At 46.1% G+C, this 9,285-nt stretch overlaps 1 protein-coding gene across 1 annotated transcript in view; it reads right to left on the bottom strand.

Annotated features, from left to right (window-relative positions):
- EXOC3L4 (exocyst complex component 3 like 4) overlaps positions 1 to 9,018 on the bottom strand; it is a 62,347-nt gene extending 53,329 nt beyond the window's left edge. Inside the window, exon 1 of the mRNA XM_080394647.1 lies at positions 41 to 9,018. The gene's annotated coding sequence lies outside the window, so the exon portion shown is untranslated. The remainder of the gene's footprint in view (positions 1 to 40) is intronic.
- Between the last annotated feature and the right edge of the window lie 267 nt (positions 9,019 to 9,285).

Here is a 9,285-nt window from a genome sequence, read left to right as displayed (position 1 = left end):
GCCTCTTCTGCATCAATAAGGGTGATTGGGTAATAAATACATGTTTCACTTTTAATTTTACTTGGGGAGAAAAGTTGGAAGTTGCTAGTGATTTGTTGGCAAAGTTCCCGTCTTTATTTCTAATGTATGAAACAGTTCTCGGTGGCCCATTGGTGTTCTACCCTTACTTGCATAGACACCTTGTCCATGGAAGGTTTGGTACATAATCTTGCTGTAGCAAAGCCTTTGGTGACATGAGAGCACTCCTCTCTATCTTCTTCACTGCACCCTTCTTGTTTAGAGGTAGTGCTGAGTGATTTTCCACAGCATAACCCATGTCAAGAATCTTTCACCTATTGTTGGTCTTTTTTTGCACAATGTCACTCAGAGGTAGGGCAGTGTCCCCGCTTCCTCCAGCCAGGGCGCCTCAGAGGTCCATCACTTTCTTGTTCTTCAGTTTGATGCAACCTACTCCTGGCTCTCTGCACGCACTCATGCTGACCAGATCACTGCTCTCTCCATTTTGCCTATGACCTGAGCTGATTTTCCAGCTGGTGTCTCTGTGGGTACATTCTGGAGACCTCCTATCAGTAAGAATTCTATTGCTCAGGGTTGATCTTTGAGGTTCTGACTTCTGTCTGAGGCAGTTTGGTTAGGACCAGTCAGTAGAGGACCACTAACTGGTCCAAGGCTCATAAATAGCCATCAGCATGCTCTTTCCTCCATCTGAGAAATAACTTCTGACAGGCTGAGTGGTCAGCCTTGTCCAATCCTCATCTCCATTTCTGGACATGAGAAACCAGTTTTGCCTGGTCTGAATGTTTATATCTTCTAGATCCTGTCACTGCCAAGGTCAGAAATCCCCCTGGTCCTGTGCACTGGGAATATGAGGAGTGTGAGGCATCTTGCATTGCAATTAGGTGTAACTCCCATGCGCTCCTTTCTCTTACACTTACGGTAAGAGGAAGAAGTAGTGAAAAATGTGCAAAGCTAAGGAGAAATGGGCACTCAGTCAACTTCTTTGTTGTGTGAGGATGGTACAAAAGTTGTTTTGTTTCTTGTTTTTACATTAGCAATTCAGGTCTTGTCTACCCTGTTTGTTTTTTCTTCACTGGAGAACTAATAGTATTATGACAGTGCAAGTAAAAGCTGACGAATTTTGAGTAGAATTGCTTTTCCTACAGAATCTTTCAAGCAGTCTGTATTTAGCTAACATTTATCTAACTCCACTCCTAACCAACAGTTGGAAGAGAAAATCTTTGCAGCTCAACACCTCCTCCTCTCCCCCTTTCACTAGAAGCTGCAAAACCTCCCACTCCACTTCTCTAGATCTTCTGAGGAGACCTCTGCCAAAACACAACTTGATGTTTGATTTTTTTTTTTTTTTTTTTTTTTTTTTAAGTAAGAAAAAGCAGAAAACAAAACACTTCCAGCCTCTCATACACAAAGAACCAGAACAGGGCATGAATCCAACTTGTTTCCCTTCCCATATTTCCTGAACATGTACTCTCACAGAGGCAACCAAGTCACTCTGCTACATGCTCTTACCCACCAGCCTTGCTATGGCTCTCTGGCAGGAGCAGTATCAAGGGTATCTCCAACACAACCCTGCTCTTCAGGGTGGGCAGCAAAGCAGGGACTTTCCCAGGCTCCTGAGTGTTTGGTAGCAAATGAGATCCTGTCTTTGAGAGCTCAAGACAATCTCCTGGGCTATGCCACCAGCCCACAGTGAAGACCCTGGGTTTCCATCGTAGTCATTGTTTCTGTAGCTGTTAATAGTTTCTCTTGTAATTTATGGGTGTGGAGGCTTTTTTCCAAAGCAGAGCGTGGCCAGGGTTCCCAAGGGCTTCTCCAGAAGGTGGCAGGCAGAAGCATCTGTCCCACAGTCACCTGCCAGCATTGGGGAGAGGCTGTACTAGGGTGAAACCGGCTGTGCCAGACCTTGGGAACTGGCCACCTCGCTCTGCTGTGGGCAAAGTCTGCACGAAGGATATGGAAGAGGCTCCCAGCCCAGACTCCCGGCCAGCTTATGGGTGAGGTCTCCGCTGGGACAATTGAATGAGCCCTGTGCAGTTAGATCCTGGCTGGGGGCGGGGTGTGTGTGTGGGGTGATGCCAGGGCCGCTGGGCAGTCTGCAGGGCAGCAGCCTGCACATGCCAGGCCAGAGCCAGTGGCAGGAAACCAACATACATTATTTTTTTTAAGAGCCTATTTTGTTTCTCTTTCCTGTCTAGAAACTCTTTTCCTTAAAACCTGCTAATCAGCTGGGAAACTTCACTACAGGCTCCTAACCACTGACAGCAGCCAGGCTTGCTTTCTTCCTACCATACAAGAGAAGTTAAGTCCTGTTCCCATTGACATGTAGGCAATGTCAGTTCCAAGAAGATCTCCAAAAGCCCTCCTTTTGACAAGTTTCTTTACCTACAAGACCACAGCTTCCAGGAAGGCTCCTCTTTCTGACCTTTACCAGCCACAGGTGAGCAGAAGCTCTGGCATCTCACTCGTGCTGCACAACTGGTCCCTGCTCGGCCAAAAGTGCAGGGACAGCCCTGGACAACTCAAAGTTGATTTACTTGAGAGATTGGCTCACATCTTCCTCATTTTCATCCTCTAAACATCCTGAAGGATGTCACAGGAGGCTTTCTTGCATGAGAAATCGCTGATGGACATCTGTGGATTGGCTTTCCAATCTCCCTGTCTTGCTACCATTCCACACAGTGCCACTGCAACCATAGTTTGACTGATGGTCAAGAAATACCAATGCTTTCAGTTAATGATTAACAAAGTGGTGTGAATCTATCAAACTCTCATCATCCGAGACCCTCATCAGGTGCTGCAAAGTAAAATGGAAGCTTCAGCATGTGGTAAGGAAGGGAATGCAGAGTCCTGGTGTATCTCTGATTTGGCACATGTCTACTTTGCAGTTCTTCTACTACTAGACAATGAAATGTCAGCATCTCCTGCCCCCTTATCCTTAAATACCCCTTGGAATCCCATGGTTCCACTATGTGAAACCTGCTTCAAGCCTGATTTCTTCTGCAACCATTCCATAAGCAACAGTGCAACCTGCCAAACATCCCATATCTCCCAGACCTGTCCCAGGACAACTCAGGTGCCACCCTAGGGCTTGCAGGCTAAATACACAAATTCTTACAGAAATTTCATTACTTTAGGAAGCACAGGCAAAAGACTCCAACCCAGTCACTGACAATTTGCACCAGCGGTAGGAGTCTTCTTCCCCATCACAAAGGTTGTCCAAAGAGCCCCTCTCCAGAAATGCTTTCTCTGAAGCTCCAGTTTGCAGGTTGGAGGTGGGTGGCTGCTGCCTTCCGGAGCTGACTGTTCTCTGGAAATCATGCTGGCAACTGCATTAGGAAGACAGTCCTGGAGCTTTGTCCTGTCCTATTTAACTTTGAGTAGCTTGCAAAGAAAACCTTGACAGCTTGCATCTGTAGACACTGGTCGAGTGGTAACTCATGAAGAGGACCTTGATGCTGAGTGGACCCTCTTGGTAAACTAGGTTAAAGAAAATTATAAATAGGTTGTTTATATTGGCATGGCCAAATACAAGGACGTCGATCCAGAAGAAAAGAGTTGGGATGAGACTTATGGTGTGGGAGGGAGTTTCAGGGAAGCCAGTGCTTCTGAAAGCTGCTGGAGGTGCAGAGGGGAAGGTCATGGTGGACAATAAGAAGAGGAGGTGTGGACATGTGCTGTGCTGATAACGAGAGCTAACACAATTCCCTGATGCATAAAGCAGAGAGCGAGTGGGAGCGGTGAGATTGTTTCCTCTGTGTTCAGCACTGGTGCAGAGGCAGTCTGGATGCCGCATCCAGCCCTTGTGTGCCTGGGTTTCCTGATCTATCCTACCTGCCATGGCAGGGAACAGGGGAAACACAGGAGACTGAGCCTCTTGTGTGGCCTGGGATCATACCATCTAATATTAGGCACTAAACTATGGTCTCAAAGGTGGGAGCAGGGTTGCCTTGTATAGCTTGTTGAGAGAGTGTCCCCCCCTGCTCAGCCCCGAGGGGGTGCAGGTCAGGCATAGCTCTGGCTGGGGCACCCTGCTCCCTGCATAACCCAGAGCACTCAAAGCAGTCAAGGGGAGATGGCATCACGCTGCACATGCACCTTCACCGGGAGCGGGCTGCTTGGCGGAGGAGGTGACAGATGAGTGCATGGCTACATCCACCGATCGTCATTGCACTGCCCATGGTGTACTGTGAATTGAGTTGCCATTAACCTCTGCACTGTTAGCTGCCGCTCACCCATCTTAATTATAAGCAGAAGAGATGATGGTGCCTTACAGAGGGGGAAGGAATGAATGTAGCAGTTACGGGGCACAGAGCTGATGTGTACTGGATCTAGCCTGAAACCAGCATAAAAATGTGATTCCCTTTTGAAATAAAATCAAGCCCTTTAAAGAGAGAGGGGACTGGAAAGCTTTGAGAAGAGCCAGCTCAGGGCAGGGCACACCCCACTTACAGTGTGAGTTTTCCATGCCCACAGCGGGACAGTGGCTTGAATGAGGGTTTGTCACAGAGCTGGCTGACATTGATGGGAGATTCTGTTCTGGGCTGATGAAGAAGCTTCATCATCCACAGTCACAACCAGCAGTGTAACATTTGCTGGGAAGATAGTGTTTCGTAAGCACATTAAATGCCTTGTCAGTTTTTGATTATTTTTTTTTAATGGGTAACTCAGATTCTCCCCTCTCCCTCCTGTAGGGTGGTGTACTACAAAGACTGTGTGATATAGAGACAGGTAGAGGGAGGGGAACATCTGTCTGACCATGTGGTTCTTCACCTGTTGACTTTCTTTTTTCAATTAAAAAAAAAGTCAGTTTCAAACTAAAAATACTGTTTAGATGCTTTTTGTCAGAAATGCTAGTAGAAAGCTTTTTTTTAAAAAAAAAAAAAGTACTTTTTTCAACTGAAACTGTTGACTTGAACTCAGTACATTTTTATTTGGAGCAGCACAATATGTCAAACTTGCAATCCACTGAATAATGTTATTCTGACCTGTACTGACTAAAGAGCCTCTGTCCCAGAGGGTAACGGGGTGAGCGAGCCACCCTGCCCCTGGGATGTCCAGGAAGAAGATGCGTCATGGCACACCACCAGGATAAGGGCTGGTTCTTGGGGTGCTGGGGGGGTGGGAGTGGGTGTCACACGGGCTCATGTTCATCACTGTGATAAGTAACCTCCAAGGGAAGGTGAGGATGGAGCTGGCAAAGCTCTGCGCCTACGTTAGTGAGGGACTAAATAAGACTCAGATGAAATTCAGTGTTGACAGAGGCTAACTAATGGCTCTTCAGAAGATTAATTTGAAGTGCTTAGACTTTATTGGGTTGCCCAATTAACTGTGACAGCCCAAGGAGAAAACAAACCAGCGTGTTGCTGTGGATAGCCAGTTCCAGCTCCCCGAGCAGTGGTGAGGTGGGTGCAGGGCGTTAAGCTGCCAAGATGTAGAAAATGAGGCTGAAAAACCACCACACTAGGATTTGTAATGTCTGCAATCAGGTGGGTCTTTGATCTTTATCCACAGGCTGGTAGGGGTGACAGATGTGCTGAGCACATCTTTCCCCTCTGAGAGCCTGGCACAGCAGGGGCTGTCACTCAATGGCCAACATGACCAGCAAGCATGGCCTTGCAAGTCAACGCCAGGCCAGCAGGAGCCTCGTCCAGGGGAGCAGTGAGTGGCAGGGCTTTGCTTTGGGATTCTCATCACAAAGTCAGAGGGATTAATTAGTCATAGTCTCACATGGCTGTGAAAGAAAGTAGAAGAAATATTTCTGCTATCTGTCAGGGACAGAGCTCATTAGAAACCCAGACCTGCTTATGGAGTGCAGCTTCGGACAGCTGAAGCTGATACTCCTATAGCATCCTGGTGCCCATCCTGCCATCGTTTCCAGCTCCTTCACAACCCCCTTGGCAGTCTGATCAGATCCTGCATATCCTAGACAAGGGGGCAGCCCCACACAGCCAGGGACCAAGGAGGGGAGGAGGCAGGGTGGCAGAGGTCTCCATTTAGGTAGCGATTAGCTGCCATGAAAGATGGTACTTTTGGCAAACGGGAGCAAGAAAACTATTTTGTTGTTGTTGTCTTTTTCTGTCCTTCCACACTTGACAAAACTAGGCTTTGTATTCAGTCCCCATAAACAGACACAATTGCACCTGGGACATGTCTTAATTGGTTTCTCAATTTTTCTAGTGGAGAAACAACCCTGTGAAGTCCTAACTATTAGCTAATGGTTCACTCCAGGACAGTAGGACTATAATAATGCTCTTAAATAACTTACTTTCGGTGTTTACCTACAACTGGGTGTGCAGTTCTGTGACTCTGCTTCCTGCAGGAGCACCTCAACCAGGCTTCTGGAGGGTGGTCCAAGGCTTTGCTTCAGGCCAGGTTTCCCTCCAGGTTTGGGCCCCTGTGAGCATCAGTAGAGGCAGATGATGTCTCCAGAGGCGATGAAGGTCTATGCTGGGATACTACCCTGTGCCCCTATCTCAGAAGGCAAGTGTGAAAAGGGGTCAGGACCGCAAAGTATCAGGGCAGGCAATAAGCGCATAATGCCAGAGGAAGCAAGTCAGAAATAATTAACCTTATGTAATGAGGCTGAAAGGCAATACACATAAAACTGCTGAAGGGAAACAGTCTTTCCCTGGTACGTCGGCTGTGGAAGTCATTAGCTCAGTGCTGCGGTAGCAAGTCCGAGAGCAGAGCAGGTAGGTGCTGCCCCTCATCCCTGCTGCAGGGGTCAGGTTCAGGCTGGATGATGTTAGAATCCATTTGAAAGCATTGCTTTGTTTTTTGATATGTTCTGGGGAATTGTACATAGCCAACACTGAATGCTGAAGGTTTCCATAAACATCGCTCTCACTCATGCACAACTTCTGAGATGCAATTGCAGTTGTAGGAAGGTGATTTCCTGGGGTTTGTTCCTAAGGTTAGTAGTCAGTAGGGATCTTTGAATACTAAACCCAGGAAGCGTTGATGTGTGGCTGATGTAGGATAGGCTGGATAACCTTGCCTCCTGGCACGTTGTTATATCACGGTGCGCAGCTCTGTCCCCTGTCTGTAAGCTGCTGGCCCGGAGGGATTGCAGGGTGATGCTCCCTTCCTTGCTAACATTTCGACTGGGTGCAAATGGCATGAAGTTGTCCTTTGTTTAATGGGGAAGGTCACGTCTGGGCATTGTTTCAGGCTCTCTGCAGTTCCCAGTTGCTTTAGCAAACGTAACGGCTAAAGGATGATGTTTTCATTGCAACTCCGGCTGTTAAAATAGCCACCTCCTGAAGCACAACGGAGACAGGACAGCAGGTTGGGGGTTAATCCATAGTGTTTGAAGGGGGTATATTTTATTTTATTTTGTATTTTATTTTTTATGCAGTCTTCTGACATTGTGCACCTGCTTTTACAGGAATGTGACAGGGCTTTTAAAATATGTGTGGCAGATGTGGAACGGAACTGTATGACTGTGTACTGCTTGTGCACAGGCAAAGCTGGTTCAAAAAACTCCAGAAGTAAATCAAGCATGTGAAATTCGAGATTTTGTAAAAAAATTGGCTGAGTTTGCAAACACTATAGCTAGCTCTAAAAAGACTTGAGGGGTTTTTGGTTTTCAAAATAGCACAACCAGATGGCAATAGGCTATTTTTGAACTTTGGTTACATAATTTTGCTAAATATTTTTCTTCCCTCTGCAATTCAAAACTATCTATAATTCATGCCCTGCTGGTGCCGTGCATGGTAGTCTCCTAATAGAAAGGCATTCCTAATGTGCTCCCTGCGCCAGGGAGCAGCCAGAGCCAGGAGCCAAGATGGTCCCAGGTGGGATGTGCCCTCCTCAGCGGCATGGTCCCCTGGGGACCAAAGGCACGAGCAAAGCAGGGCTCATTGTGGGGTCCATCAATAGTCCCAAACACTGCAAGTGGTAAGCCAGGTCTGGGCAAGGTGTGGGTCCCAGGTGAGGCAGGTTTGGGCCAGGAAGGAGTTTTGGTGCCCATGGAGAAGGGGCATATCACATTTAAGCTGTCTGAGGGGAACATCAAGTCCAGGGAGAAGAGAAGGTGATGGATATGCAAATAAAAAGGGCCCCAAGGAGTCCATAAATCATAAATCAATGCAAAGGGGCCACAAACACTGCTTTAGGGGAAGGCATGAAGGTCTTTGTGTTCACCACACCATTCTGACACACCAGAACATGATGTTTTTTGGAAGAAAAAAATGTTTGTACCTCTAGTCTTACACATCTATTGCCTTTACTTGAATGGTGAGAAGGGAAGAAACTGTCCCTTTTCGATGCTGAAGTGACAGGGCTGCAAAGCCCCAACTGGAGTAAGCCTCGTTGGAGAGCCTAAGGGCCTGCTGACAAGATAGAAATCACACTTCTCTAGAAACAATGTAAATTGTAAAAGCTTTTATAGAGCTTTTTTCCTCTTTGAGAGACTTCAGAGATCTTTATGAAAGAGGTCAATGTTTGTTTTTCTTGTTTCAGCCTTCAGCATGACTAGAATTAAGGAGTCATTTCAGGTAAGGAGAGTTTTCCTGTTTTTCAGTCTGGCTTTTTGCACATAGCTGCAGTGGGTACAGTTTGCTTCACTGCTTCCTTGCTGCACTTGGTTTCTCCCATGCTGAAGGCATTTGCAGGCCTTCAGAGGAAGTGAAAACTCAGTTATGTTTTAAAGAAGTAGCTTAAAACAGGTTTTAGTAAATGCCAGTTAAAGGATGCTTTCTGAAAGACTGAATTTTGGTTTAATACTGTAAAAAAAAAAAAAAATTCAGGTTGCCAGCATCCTATTACTCCATAAAAATAATAATTCATGATAACACAAATAAAATTTGTACCTGGTTTTCCGTCCTTCTACTAATATTTTCCTGTTGATTGGGTCATATGCATGTATTTGTCATGGGTTCTTAGTTGTACTGTACATTCATCATACAAAACAGCAAATAACTCCTGGCACTAGACCAAGCTGAACAAATACCAATAGATGATTTTCCACCAGGAAAATGAAATTTCTTGCAGAAATACTTTTTCATAATCTAACTGATATTACTGGAATGGAGTTGCTGAGGGTGGAGCATGGTTCAGAAAAGCACTGTTCTCAAATTTGTTTTTATATCAAAATTAATGCCCGAAAATCCTTTCTTAAATATTTGACTCACATTTTTGATTCAAATCAGGTCTATTCTTAAGATTTTTAAATAAGAAATTTGCTACAAAGCAGGATTCTGCTTTCCTGCCCAGTACTGACGAGCTCTCTTCCTCCGGTGGCCCAATTCTGACACCTTCCCACCA

This window comes from Falco punctatus (genome assembly GCF_963210335.1).
Source record: "Falco punctatus genome assembly, chromosome: 7".
NCBI classification, from domain to species: Eukaryota; Metazoa; Chordata; class Aves; order Falconiformes; family Falconidae; genus Falco; species Falco punctatus.
This window is presented reverse-complemented; position numbering and strand designations above follow the sequence as displayed.